The sequence below is a fragment of the Protopterus annectens genome, chromosome 1.part2, assembly GCF_019279795.1.
Source record: "Protopterus annectens isolate FY-2018-M chromosome 1.part2, PAN1.0, whole genome shotgun sequence".
NCBI lineage: Eukaryota > Metazoa > Chordata > Ceratodontiformes > Protopteridae > Protopterus > Protopterus annectens.
In genome coordinates, this window is record NC_056727.1 from 614945956 (window position 1) to 614961829 (window position 15874).

Here is a 15874-nt window from a genome sequence, read left to right on the forward strand (position 1 = left end):
TGTGGTTTCATGATCCATGCATTCCTGAATGTGTCCATAGAATGCCTTTATACAGGTATCTGCAGTCTGGTCCATATTTCCAACAGGCCTGGGGCCGTTGAAGGTTTCCACATCATTTATGAGGGGTGTGAACTTGCTTGACATGAGCTGTTGACTGACGTGCCACCCTTCAGACTGAGCAAGGTGAGGGTCACATTTAGCTACCTGCCGGGTGATAGAATGTGCCACATTACACAGGCACACAGGTCACTCCACAGCAAGTACAACTATGAGGCAGTCATTGTCCATGCTGGTGCAAACAACCTGAGACATACCTCCCTGGACCACATGGAAAGAGACACAGAGGAGCTCTTACAGCACCCTCTAAAACGCAGGACTCCCACACAGCCTTCATGCTCACACAGGAGAGTATAGATTTCACTGCAAACACCATCATACTGGGTGACGTCAGCTACCCAAACATAGACTGTGAACATTACACAAGCCACAATACCCAAGCTCTAGGGTTCCCATAGATCAGACATTCTTTAGCTATGGAACAGGTAATCAACCTTCCCACAAGAGGGGCAGATATACTAGACCTGATCATCACAAACATGAGTACAAAATGCTCACCACTGGAAGTATATCCCTCATTGTTGCAATCAAACCATATACTAATCACACTGGAGTACTGGATCCCCCACATATGCAAACCTCAAATACATCGATGTGTGTGTGGGAAATGTGCCTATTAGCAACTGTGACAGTACAGTACAGGATGCAGATCCCCCTTTTGAAACACTGATGATGTCAGGACTCTATAACTATATTACCTGTATTAAAGTCCTCCAGTAATTCATATAGCGCTCTGCTAATGCATCTTTCTCCAGTGTCATAACATAGTTAGGTAGGGGTTTGAATCCTGCAAAGGGAATGTATGTGTATTAGTATGAGTGGGGTTTATGTGTGTGCATTATGCTGGGAGGGATAAGTGCCTTTTGCCAACTGGGAGAACACACTACAGGGTGCACATCCCTCCTCCTACACACAGATGATGTCAGCACCCTCTAAGTACAGCATTGGAAAGGATTTCTCCAACTAATGCAAATAGCACACTCTGCTAATGTGTCTGCTTCTACTGTCATAACACAGTTAGGTATGGGTTTGGATCTTGCAAATGGAAAGTATGTGTTTTACTGTGGGTGGGGTTAGTGTGTGTGCACAATGATGGGGGTGGGATGTGGCTTTTGCCAAATGGGGCTATGCACTGCAGGGTGCACATTACCCTTAACAAGCAGTGATGTTGACAGCACCCTATACAAACAAAACTACAAAAGAGAAGGTGGTGGTACCAATAACACATGTAAGGTAACACTTCTTCAAGTAATGTCCACAAAAAGAAGTAGGATAATCAAACAATTCTTTTACTCTATACAAACAACATGACAACAGACAACTGCCAGTACTCAGTATAGTGTTACATGCTACTGTAACACGCACATGTACCAGAATATACCTAGATAGTGTTTTGAAGCCTGAATGTGGCAAGTGTGTGGATGTGGGATGTGTCTGTGTGTGCATTTCCGTATGGGAAACATGTTTGCTGTGGCAATCAGGGTACCACAGTACCTGATGCACATTACACCTTTGAAATGATGAGGTTGCCTGCACCCTGTGAGTACAGGTAGAGAAGAGGAAGTCGGTAGTAAACAACATAGTGCACTTCTCAAATGTGTACCTGTCATGTATCGACAGCTACTCATGTAGGGTAATAAATAATGGGAATGGCAGGTGAGCATGTGCATGTGTGGGGGTAGCAGGGTGTGTATAAATGCATGTGTGACAGAACAGATACATATAGCTGAATCTACATAACAGCACATGATGCACATTCCCATAGTCAATGTTAGCATGTGATGGTGTGCAGCTGGTACACTTTGGTAAGTAGTATGGGTGCAGATAACAATTGAGGACATTCATACAGTTACTGCAGCAGGACTGCTGGGATATACACACAATCATAGTGGAACAGTGAACAGTTACCAACATGTTACTACTTATACACATCTATGTAGTCACCCTGTGCATCAGCAACGTGTTTACCTTTTCCTGCACCAATGTTGTAGTATGCAGGAGGTGGCACAGTGTCATCATATGCACAGGGTGTGGGTTAGGTATGCCCAAGCCAGCCACTGGTAACACCAATTGACATGTGTGTGTATGTGTGTTTGTGAGGGGCAGCAGTACAGGGTGGACCAGTGTTGGTGCAGTGTGTGTGTGTATGTGTTTGCCCTAGGTGTAAGGTTTCTGCATGTGTGTAAGCATGCACACAGTCCCACATAATGGCTGCCATGTACAGGGTTTTGTGGACAGCCACAGACTGCACCCGTCAGGTCATCCAGATCAGTGTCTGTGGGCACGGACACGGTACCTGTGCCTGGCAGGGGTGCTACGGGCCGTATCCGGTACTAACCCAGACTGGGTACTGTCATCGGAAGCAGGGGTGTGTTGACTGGACACAGTTCCCTGTTGGGACTGTCCAGAGCCACGTGCACGTGGTCTCCTGGGGCGTCTTGATGACAGCACAGACCCAGCATTGCTGGGGCTGGTGCTGGCACTTGAGGTGCGTGAGTGGGCCTGTTGTCGTCCACGGCCACTGCCAGCTGGTGCTGTTGCTGGCATACGGCCACGTCGATGTCGCAAACGCACACCATCGCCCTGGCCCATGGACATCTGGTTGTGGAGCAGCTGTTGTATGCCCCCACAACGTCTGTCAATGACATCTGTGAAGTTACGGATAGCATTCGCAACGTCACGCATGCCGTCTGTCATGGCTGTGCGACATGCTCTCAGCTCCCTCAGACCCTGTCTGGTGTACCTTTCCATACGTGCCTGTGCCTGCATAACAGTTCGAAACATAGTGGAGGTTGACATACCTCCTTGGGCACGTCGGCCAGAGGCAGTATGGCCACGGATGCCCCCACGAGAACCCATGGGCGACTGTCTGCGTGGTACCATTGGAGGACCCTGCTCATGGCTGCCTTGTGGGGATGCATGTACCACAGGTACCACATTACCCTGATCTATGCCCACTGCAGACTGTCCATCACCTAGGGACAATGGTGACAAAGGATGTAACGGCAGGATGACTGTGCGCATTGACGGGGTTGACAGCTGTGTACTGTCAATTGGCTGACCAATGGCAGACCCAGACACACCTTCCTGCACCATTACAGACATTTCATCATCATCAGTACCTGGGGCACAAGATTCAGGTTCCCTGCTGCAGGTCACCAGAGCAGCACCAGAACCTACGGGAGGAAAACAGGGAACACAGATTACAGTCTCAACACATATTTGACAGAGATGCACTTCAATACTAATGCACACATTCAGACATGGACACATGCACTCATGGACACTAACACACATGCACACATGGGCACAGGCACACTCGCACACATGCACACCCCACAGTAAACACACACATCAGTACTGTGTTACACTACTCTTAATATTGTTAAACCGGCTATTGCAGGTATTTTTAAACACAGTCACCAGCATGTATACTACAGAGTTACAGTACTCTTACTAGTATTATAAACTGTTTTTCAGGTAATATTGAACACACTCACCAGCATGTATGGCCTGCCTCGTTGCTAGATGGGAGGGACCTGGAAGTATGAAGAGAGTAATGTCAGTGGGCACAAGTGTGCCATTTGTTTTGCACATGATACAGTACAGTAGTACACTAGTTCCCTTATACACATCAGCTGCTCATAATGTCTGTATCACACATGCACAATTACATATCATGATGACAGATACATACCACATGCACACCTTATGCGTGCATGAAGTAACAGTGTACAGAACAGTCATATGTACATACCAGGGGTTAACTCTGATCTCACCCTTACCTCTCTTCAAACAACAACTGAAGCTGTACTTCCAAGACCACTGGCTTTGTTCTTGTAGTACTCCAGGCTACCGTCCCTCTCCCCACCCTCTCTTTACCTTTAACCCCTCATTGTGCATTAAAACTAGCTTCTACCCTGTTTCTTTCCCCTTGATGTCCTTCTATGCTCTGACCTACGTCTCCCATCCCTCCCACCTCCTCTTGACTGTCTTCCTTCTTTCCCTCACTTCCCTTCTGGACTCCTGCCTCTTCCCTATTATTTTATCTTTCATACTCCTTCTACTTCTCTACCCTTCTGAGCTTTAACTATTATCTATATGGCTTTTGCCTTATTGCATAACCGTTATGTTTTAGGTAGAATTGCTTTGAAACTGACAGTACATTGTGTATGACTTTATACTGTTTGAGTTACTTAAATGTATGTTGATTTAATTAACAAGCTGGTGTATATTTCTATTATGTTGGATGTCTGTATTAACAACTTGTCTGTCTGCCTTTATTATGTTATGTGTGGAGCTTTTCTCCCCAGGCCTCTACTGAAAATGGACATATATCCAGCTAGACTATCTCGGTCAACAAATGTAAAAGTAATAACAATAAATATATATGGCATCTTACCTGCACGCTCGGTGTCTTGCTGCTGTGTGGATCCAACCTCCATCATGATGCATGACTGTTGTAGTTGTTGTTCTGGGGCTGGATCCACAACACTTAGCAGTAGCCCCTCCTGTCTGGTGAGGGGGGGATGTGTGGCCACCCCCCCCACCTGTGGCAACCTGTTGCCTGCGGATATCTGCAGCACGCTGGCGGACATTTCTAATCAAATCACTGCAGTGATGTCTCACCTGCTCATATGTCCTATCATGCATGCCAACATCATTTATCCTGCTGACAAGACTTTGCCACAGTGCAGACCTCTCCTGCTGATTCTGGGTGGTGCGTGAGAACAGGATGGCATAGTCACGCACCAGGCTCTGGTGGATCACTTCATCCTCTGCAGCAGAATATGCCGGGTTCCTTTTTGGAGCCATGTTCCCCTGGAAAGGTACACAAACAGGTTATCAGCATAGTATCTCAGCAATACATGGTACACATTCTATACAGGGAGTATTAAATCGTACTTATTACTGCTTGGTTGTAACTTGATTAAAGTGTAGCTATCATTCTAAGTCATTTGGACTAAGCACCTGGCCTTCAGACCGGTTGTTTTACATTAGGGAGGTTTGTGGCAAGCACTGTGGTGGCAGGACACATATCCTTCATCCTTTGAAGTTGGGAACTGCTGATTGAGAGCCCAGTGTCCAAGTGTATTAGTTCCAGTATAGGCAGTTGGCCTTCAGGCCAGTTATTTAACATTAACAAGGTTTGTGGTCTGCACTCTTGTGTGACAATAGGCTGTACTCTGCCATTCATAGCTGGGGACATCTGGTTTCAGGTTTATTGTTCCTGCATATTTGAGCTGTATCTTACTGACATTGGTACACCTTGTTTGCTGTAGCAAACACTACATCCAGGCCTCCTGAATCTAGCTTTGTTTATATGCTTGTTATTTGTTAGCTTGTTATTTCACTGGTATGCTACTTCCACATAATACACAGCTTCTCAACACCTCTGTGACTCACTACTGATATCTGCATTGCTTACTGTACGTATTTCCATGTTACACATGACAGCAAGTGACTGCTTGTCATTGTTGCATTTACTTAATTGTGACACATTGCACTTAGGTTACCTGGCACTTGCTCACTGAAGCTATTATATCAGTCAGCAGTAGTAGGTAATATCAGTACACCCTCACTCCCCACTGGACCTTGTTTTCAATTATTACGGTATTCACAATAATATTCTAGCATGTCCAAAGGTCAGTTGTCAGTCTCCTCCCCAGTCCAGCTGGTGAGTGTGGTAATCCAGAGACAATGTTAGAACAGCTGCATGTACACAGACAACCCCCTCCTCCTAACAACAAATTCAAACTCATGTGAGTGATGCAACCATATACCGAACTGGAGGCTAGGCTCTCTCTACTCAATACTGCCATAACCAGTCAGGTGGAGAAGGAAACCACACTCACTACACTTCCTGTCTCACATAGACCTACCACGACAGCAGAACTAACACATGATCACACATGAACATACTCGTAGGCTCGGACTACAGGTCTGCCTACGCAGCAGAGACCTCCTAAGCAGACACTCTAGCAACCACTACCACGGAAACAAACACGTGCAACACATATCACACAAAGCCAATGTGCTGAACACTCACAGCCATTAACAGTAAACAACACACCTCATACACCTGTACTAGGTGCCTCTATCATCAGGCACACTGACATCACGTTCACCAGGCTTAACGAGGTGAGGGTCACAGTGTGCAGCCTGTTGGGCACTACGACCCGCCACATAACACAAACACTCAAGTAACTCCAAGGCAAGTACAGGTATGACTCAGTCAATGTCCATGCTGGTGTGAATGACCTGACACATACCTCCCTGGAATACATGACATGAGACAGTACGGAGCTCTCTGAGCATGTAGCCCAAGACAGTTTGACCCTGACCTTGAGAAGCATCTTACACTCACCAAGAACGATGCCACAATATCAAGGCACGATGATCCCTTCCAACAATTGACTGACATACTGGTGTCATTCACAGGTGTGCCAATGCCTGTCATCTTGGGGTGGTATGCTTTGCTAGGGACAGCTTGCACCTGTCACCCCTGGCCTATTGGATTTTGGCGGAGGCTCTTGCTACACCCATAGTGCCTGTATTAGGCAAGGCTCATAAGGCAAACCCACATCCATTTGTATCACAAAGGATGAGGAAGTAAGAGTGATGCTACTCAACACCAGAAGTCTAGACCTCAGGATACACGCACTCAAAACCCTACGTAGCATTTTGGACATCGATATCTGTGCAGTAACATAAACCTGTTTCAGGTTTCCCAGGAGCACACCAGCACTACCGAGTTATAGCTGTTACCATTCTTGTCGGCCCCAACACTTGAACAAAGGAGGGGGAGTATCAATATTCAATGCAGATTCCCACACCTCCACATTGGTGGCAAAGTACCACATAGGTGTTAGGCCATTGGGTACAGAAGACGTAATTGGGGACCTGGGGAACAAACATGATAGCAGTCTGTCATTTGTCAACCACATGGCCAACGTGGATTGAAAGACATGTTATATAGCCCAGCTAATCATGAGGGATTCACATGTATGGCAGGGGAGGTCATTGTGCCTCTTTACTCATCCATCATCAGGCCTATGATTGCGTACAATGCACCTTTTGGGATGTACCTAACCAGACACCTACAGCAACCGGTACAGGACAACAGTACCTCATCAAGAGGATGACATGGCTCAAACAGATGTCATATGCTGCCCACTTAAAGGAAATCCAGCTGGACTCAGTGGCATACTGCCTGTTCAGAGGCAATCTGTGCATGCCATATACAGCCATGTCCTACCCAGCAGTAATGAACATGCTGCACCTCAGGAAATCAGATCCCCATACAGCCACATGCTCAGGAGACCTGAACCTCAGCACTGACATATATAGGACATGCTGGAGGGGCATATTCCTAACCAAGAGGCTCCCTTCACTCTGTAATGAACTCACACTACAGGTTAGGCAGAGTCCCTCATTGACTCTCTTCCATAGGAATCTGGATGAGTGGATGGAGATCATAGTTGTACCCCAGGTATCACTTCTATGTCACTGTTAGACAGAGGCACAGTATACTAACGTCAGACAAGGGCATAGCAGCATAACATGTAATTGGGTGCCGAAAAACAAACACATTCTACTAGGTTTATCACTGCCCTATGGCAAATAGCCTAGTATGAACCTATGAACCTATGTGTACTGCTATAGTACTTCTGCCATATGTTGCATGTGTGTGTGTTGTGGGGGATGCACAGGTAATGGCCAGATATTTCTGCACAGGCGACACGTCTGAAACACTCTGGGTGTTCATCCCTACATACTGGATGTGTGTTGCCATCCAACCCTGTGATGTGGACACACATTACTCAGCCTGGATATACATATCCCAACAACACCACAAGCACAGTACACTACCTTGCTATGTATGCATGTAATTACACAGCTATTCACTAGTTATGACTGTGATGCTATCCATGCAGCCCATTGGGCCAGTGGAAGCCACAACACACACTGCTGGCCCCTTTGCATATGCTTACCACAGACATCCCACATACTGCATGTACTGTGCACACACATATCTAACCCAGAACATATGCACACCACTTATTTATCCTGTCCAGTGGACTACAGATACAGGCACATTGTATAACAATAGCAGGAGGCTACTGCAGCACAGGGCATATTCACATGAAGGCAAGGCATCTGTGGTCATCAGTGTTAAGATGCTTCACATTCACCAAATGCACAGATATTGGCAACATTGTTGCAGACAGTTTAGGTGCAGGTACCCCCCCCATTCTCCTACACATGCGGTATTAGTTATCACAGATGACTGTAACCTCCCTATCCTCTCACATGTCCAGGTGAGGGCCACCCTCAACATTGCAGAACACATAGCATCACTGTTACAAAATGGTATCCCTGGATGTGTGCTACGTTCACCCCTGGAGGACATAGCACCACATGACAATCTGATATTACTCCCTGGCCATACTACAGGATATGTACCTGAACAGTGCCATACATACACAGTGGTCCCACACCAATGAGGAGTAACCTCTACTGACCCTGGTACCTACTGCATCATATGCACAACTGGCCTTGTGTTCTAAGCTATGGAAGTTTCAAGTATGGGCAACATGTACAGCAATATTACATATGTATATATTTCAGGACTATGTACACACAACCTATCTCATGGACATAGCTATAGATAGTGAACTATGATACATTTGGAGGTGTCACAGTAAACACAGTATTAACCTGCTACTTTGCATTACCTGTGTTTGTGGCAGCTGTTGCTGTGTCAGTGGTGCTGCTTGCTGCTTGCTGTTTGCTGCTGCTGCTGCTGCTGGTTTTGCTGCTGGCTGTCTGTATATTTTTTCTTCTCTCTGTCTCTCTCTCTCTCTTTCTCATTAGGTTTGTGCAATGACTGTATTGCATGTGTGGAGTGTGGGTACTGAATGCTTTTGTAGGTATCTGCATAGGTCCATGTGATGGCCTCTGCACCAATTGTAAGGCAGCATTGGCTAATTGCATACAGCCAGTTGTGTACTGATTGCATGTCTCACTGTGATTTCAGGACAGTGCTATAAAAGGGTATGTGAGATAGGCGTTGCCCTTTCAGATTGTAAGGGCGTGGACCATGCTGGTATGCTGTTGGAAAATGTTCTGTGAGTGTGAAGGTTAGTACATCTCTCATGCTTCATGCTGTGTTGTGAATTCAGGTTTTAGCATTTCTCCCACCTGTTCCCTGTAGTGAGTGTGTATGCATACTGACGCCTATGACTATATTTCATATGTATTGCTATATATACATATGTGTACATATACATACTTTCATATATGTACATTAGCTGACAATATTGGGTACAAGCTACTAATTTGCAGGGCTGTTTCTGTTAACACTACACTAGTATGGGAATCCAGTAATTGGGACAGTGAAAGTCTGCCTGACATGCTTTGGGTAGTACACATACTATATTGCCTTTATCTTCATTCCTACTATTACATGTTCCACTTATTTAGCACTATATTCCTGTATGAGAGTCATGTCTTGCTGGTAGGTCATACAGACTAGTGTTACAATGGTCTTGTGGTAGGGCCTACTAGTATGCTTGTATTTTTCTTTCAGATTGAGTACAGGGTCTATCAATCAAAGTGCTGGAGGCACCTTTCAGCAGTAAAGGGGTTAGTAGGTCTCACAGGAGTCAGGCTGTGTTGCAGATTCTGGCTGCTGCATTTATCTTCACTGTTTCCTGTAGTGAGTGTGTATGGATACTGACACCTACAACTATATTTCATATGTATTAATATATATTTATATGTATGTATGTGTACATATACATACCTTCATATATGTACATTACCTTACATTATTATGTACAAGCTAACAATTGCAGGGCTGTTTCTGTTAACACTGAAGTAGTATGGGAATCCAGTAATTTGGCCATTAAAACTCTACCTGACATGCTTTGGATAGTACACCTCCTCTATTGCCTTTATACCTTTATATTGATTCCTACTATTACATGTTATATTTATTTTAGCACTATACTCTTGTATGGCAGTGATGGCTTAGTGGTAGGTCATGCAGACTAATGTTACCAAGGTCCTGGGTTCGAGACTGGCAGTGGGAATTTATTTTTCTTTCCAGACTTTCAAAATGAGTACAGGACCTGTCAATCAAAGTGCCATAAAGGCACTTTTAAGCACTTAAAACCAGGTCTGCGCTCGTTTGCGCGGAGCTCACACATGCGCACTGGCGGTGAGCTCCGCTAACACAAGCGCACACCCGCGCTATTTTCTTTGAAAGAAAAGAAAAAGGGGTGACAGGAAAGTGGTGAAAAAGGGGTCACAAAGAGGGTAAAACAGTAGGGAAACAAGCGTGGGATTTGCAGGAGGGATGTAGGTAAGGCCCATAGATGCCCATGTCTTTAGCAGCAACAGCTGTGTATTTCCATGTATTTTGGTGAGACATTTGAAACCTTCCACCCCTGAGAGAGGTGTCAGGACAACATTAATGTTTGTTGTAAAGCCAATTGTAATTAACAGTTTCAATGTCAAGCGGACATGTGTGCGACATGGACAGCTATGTATGGGGCGTAATTTTTTTGTGGGTACAGAGTGCCCTTTTTTTTTCAGGTGAGAGTGGTATGTCAGGTGAAGGAAGTCAGTATAGCTGGGGAGGTAGGTTGGGTAGGTTAACAGACAAGACAGACAAGACGCGTACAGGGGCGGTGTATGACACACATGGGGGGGTTACACAATTGACAGGGACGGAGGTTGGGATATCCAAGACACATGAGCCCACAGATGGCAACAGTGGAACTGATATCCCCACCCATAGGCAGTTGCTACTGTTCCTTCACAGCCCAGGACGGGGCTGTGCTGGGGGCTGTGTAGGCGGGGCAACGGGCAGGGCCATTAGCTGTGCCACCCGAGCCTCGAGCTGGCGTAGGGGCCCAAGAACGGAGTCTTGTATCTCCCTTTGCACCACAGACCGGACACCTTGGAGGGTGAGTGGACGAACTCCTCCGACCACGCTTGCAGAGGGGGGACGGGCCCCATCCCCTGCAGCGTTTCCACCCGAAGGTGGCACAGGGCCACCGGAGGAGGGTCCGGCCTGGGCACTAGTGCCAGGTGCAGTCGCCAGCTGAGGTGGGAGAGGTGGGTCCGCTGGGACCTGCCTTCCCAAGCGTTCTAGGTTTGTGAGTAGTTATGTTAGTTTGGGTTAGTGGCATATTATTCCATTCAGATTAGTTGTAACAGCATGCATTGGTATTCCCATTAAACAAACACCCAGATATTAACACCATTGAACAAGGGGCATATCAATATCACATGCATTATTTGAACGGAAATACACAATCAAACAACATGCAGGGTTGATTAATGGCAACAGGCCATCAGATTTGCAGGTATGAACAGGGCACATGCACAAACAGACATGCATATATTTTTGAAACGGACAAATGTCCATGGTTAATGAAATGTTCACATACCAATATTTAGTGTGTGTTTTATTTGGAATTATAGGGTTGGGTGGAGATAGAAAGTGATGACACATTCATAAGTTACACATTGATATACATTTGTAATAGGTACACAATTAAGTTGAGGCTGATGTTTCAAAATGATTTTTATTTGACTGTCATGCTAGACCTGTTACAAATACATCACTATCCTACTTATTTTGAATTTGATCAGATACATCATCCTGCTACACTTTGATGACAGGACAGGGGACAACTATGGCTGTTTAGTCTGTCAGATAATCATTCATTCTATCTGCAAATTGTTTACTGTTATCACCATATACAGATTTTGGCCTAGACATTCCAGATTCTGACACACTGAAATCAGTTTGGGATGTTAATTTGTACTTCCCACATGCATTTAGTTCTGTAGAAACACACTGGGGCTAATATATTCAGGGGTTATTACTACTTTATTTATAAATACATGACCCTTTCTGTCACTCTCACACATCCTGCAACTTCACAGTTCAGGTTGGTACTTCTAGGCTTTGTTCACATATTAGACCGGTGGTGATTCAAACACTTTCCAACAGCCTCACTTCTGTCATGATTCAGCATTTCAACAGGGGATATATCTCACATGTGACTACCTCAGATTCTGAAGCTGTACTCTTGAGACTACTGCAGGTTACACTATATTTAATTAATGGTGGGACATCTGTATTACAGCACTATTTATTTCTATCAATTATATTTCCAGTTACACTTGCATACTGATGAACTTGTTGCAGCCATACCTGCAGACTTTCAATTCTTGCTTGCACATTATATTACTTTTAATCAATACACTGCAGTGTTCTGATACATGCTACAGTATAATATTTATTTACAAGTACTGGGTGGGGTTACTAACCTGCATGGTGGCGCAGCCGCACCAGCCTACGGGCATGCGTCTCGCGGTTTGCAGAGCGGACACCTGCAGCTGTAATACGAAAGAAGTAATATTGGACTACACATCTCCATGGTATCAGCTAGTTGAAATCCTTACATACATAAGTAAAATGTAACTTACTCAGTAGTGGGGCGTTGGGCATATCCCGGGCCTCCTGGATCCATTTGGTCAACTGGTCTTGCTTACGTCGCTTCAGGTCCGCATGGTGGTGACGGACCTGCTCACCAGTGCGTGGAATGCCAGTAGCACTGGTCAGATCACGAGCCAACTGGTCCCATGCCTCCACCCTGTATGCTCCCCATGAGACCTGGCCCTGCATGAGTTGGGCCTCGTGATGATGGACTAGGAGCCAGACCATGTATCTGGACTCCTCAACGCCCCAACGCTGTGCTCGAAAGCAACGTCCCTCACCTACTCCACTCATTCTGACTGCAGGTCTGTTCTACAATTGGTTCTGCTGTGTATTCCCGCCTATGGGGCTTATATATGCTGCTTTTCCCGCACATTTCTCTGATTCGCCGTTTTGGAATTGTATCTACTTCACATAAACTGCTTTATCATGCTCCATTCTGGATTTTATCCTATGTATATGCTATTTCTTTATTTTTAACTATTGCTGTCATGGCTTAGTGGTTTAGTACCTTGACTCTAGTGCATGGTATCCTGGGTTCGAATCTGACCACTGCTTTTTAATTTTCATGACAGAAAAGAGTTGAGGACCTGTCAATCAATCATGCCAAAAGCACTTTTAAGCACTTAAAGGCAAATCTGCGCTCATTTGCGCGGAGCTAACACATGCGCACTGACAGTTAGCTTGTGGGAGCAGACGGTGTGCGCTGGGGTAAATCTTAATTGGCTAGTGACACACATGTTAAGCTAAGCACAGCTAGTTGCAGACAGTTTCAGACTGTTAAACTGCTGCTTAGCAAAGGGCATACAGTTTGCAGCTTTTTAAACACTACTCAGCTACGGGCACTCTGTCTCACAGCAGCTTAGCTATCAGTACATTTCTAATTGATATTATTATTGTGTTACATCTAAATATATGCTCCATCTCATTCCATTTTACAAAAGGGTATACTTTTACATTTGTACAATACTGTCAGGGGCCTTTTTAGTGCTTATTTACAAAAAAAAAAGGTTGTTGTGTGGGCTCGAACCCTGCCTGCCTATTCTTAAGCCGGTAACTCTACCGCTAAGCTATTTCTTCTTGGCTTGCTTTGCACATGTAGTTCTCATATCCTTTTCCACTGCCTGCTAACTGCAATTGCGCTAGTAGCACACCCGTGCACACGAGCGCACACAGTAGCACACCTTTATGGGGGTTTAAAAAAAATAAGACAGTTTTTATTTTCATTTTATAGCATCTGCTCACTTTGTACACTGATGGTCTGTGGGGGAATGTGTTGTGTAGTGTGTTTATTTACATTTCCATGGCCTCTCTCGTGGCTGTTTACTTTCAGCCATTCTACACCTCCGGGGGCGTGTCCGAATGCAGGGCTTGGCCTACGGACACGCCCCCTACTCTCTTACATGGACCGTGTAAGAGTTACAGTGTGATTCAGCATGCCTCATGCACCTCATGCATATGCATGACGTGCTGGCATCACACCGTTTAACTGCAGCCTCCGTGTAAGAGTTATAACTCTTACACGGAGGCTTCGTGAATCTGGCCCATTGTTTTTGCTAGAAAGTTATAGACATTCATGAATAAACTATTACTACTCTTAGTACCAATTATAATTGAGGTGGTAGTTTTCACACAGGGTTAACCCTATAAAATGCTATTGACTCTGTGTGTTTTATTTGCTTACAAAATAAAATAAGTAAATAAATAAATAATCAAACAAACAGTGAAGCATCAGATGCTAACAGAAGCCATTAAAAATAAATGTTTAATGGCTTTTATGTTTTCTTAAAAAAAATGTACTTTGGGCTTTAAATTGCTAAAAATATGTTGCTGCTAGATAACACATCTAGTCACGCAATCATTTATGAATTTCACAACTTAATACCTTTCCTTGTGTTGAGTAATACACTAATGCAGGCATTATATGAATAATTTCCTATTACACTGAAGCCTGTAAATTAATAAAAAAACAAGAGTATTACTCATTTAGTTAAGTCATAATATACGACTCATACTTTTGGAAAAAAATGAACTGGCTATTTTTTTTTTAAGTGATGAAATCAAAGGGGCTATCTTCTTGTGCTAAAGTTATAATAATAAGAGTCAATTATATATGTAGTGCAACTACACTTACATGAGGGTTGTGGAAGGGTTAATATACAAAAAAGAACACATCTGAAACATTTGATGATGAGGATTTTTGACCTCCTGTCCTGTTCTGAATTTCTATTCAGTCATATTGACTTTAACAACAGATAATAGGTACACAAGGCAGAAGAGATTAATTTAAATAGGAGCAAATCCATGTCACTCCATCATTAGCTGCTTACTTTGTTTTTTTTTTATTTAATTTCATGCATGCTACACTTCACAATGAGCGCTGAAGACATGCAGATATTATAAGGTATTTGTGTATCTAGCCTGTAGTTTTTGAACACACATAGTGGGTTACTGTTGGCTTAATTGGAATGGTATTACAAAGAGGCTGCATTCAACTCAAACTCATCTCTGAGGTCACAGAATGGTTAAAAAATGATAGGGCAGTAAAAGCTTCATATCAAGCAGCCCTTTGTCATAGAAACTAACATTTTCATAACCATCAAGGGGACACAACAGTGCACTGGTTGAAGAATAAGGCTAGTTGTCCAGAGCAAGACATTTGGAGTTCAATCTAGAATTAAAGTTGGACATCTAGTCTTGGATTGTGCAGAGGTTAAATTCTTTCCCCATGATGAAGGAAGTTTTACAGGAACACCAATTCCTCCCTTATTTATATGTATGTACACTATATAGATGTACACACACATAGTCATGCACATGCACACACACAACACACACACAGAGGGGCCACAGGTACACTGTACAAGACAAAGTAAAATGTGTTCTGTGGTCTAGTATCTTGCCTCAGAGACTTGCATGGTTTGGGAAGGTCAGACAGTTTATACACTAGTGAGATGTTTACCTAATTTCTGTTTTGCATAAGGGAAGAAACATAATATGCATGTGCTGGATGACTATCTGGCAGGCCAGAGAGATTCTGGTAAAGATTCACTGTGCAAGGACAGAGAAAGAAGATAGTGTCAGAAGGGCAAAATAACTCTGTTTAGAGAAAGAGACCTTGATATAGGAGGAGGTAGCAGCATGGAGAGGGACCACAGAATCAGGAGGTGAACACACAAATGACAATGAAAGAAAGCAGACAAATGGAGAAAGAATGAGAAAGCCCAGTAAAAGGCT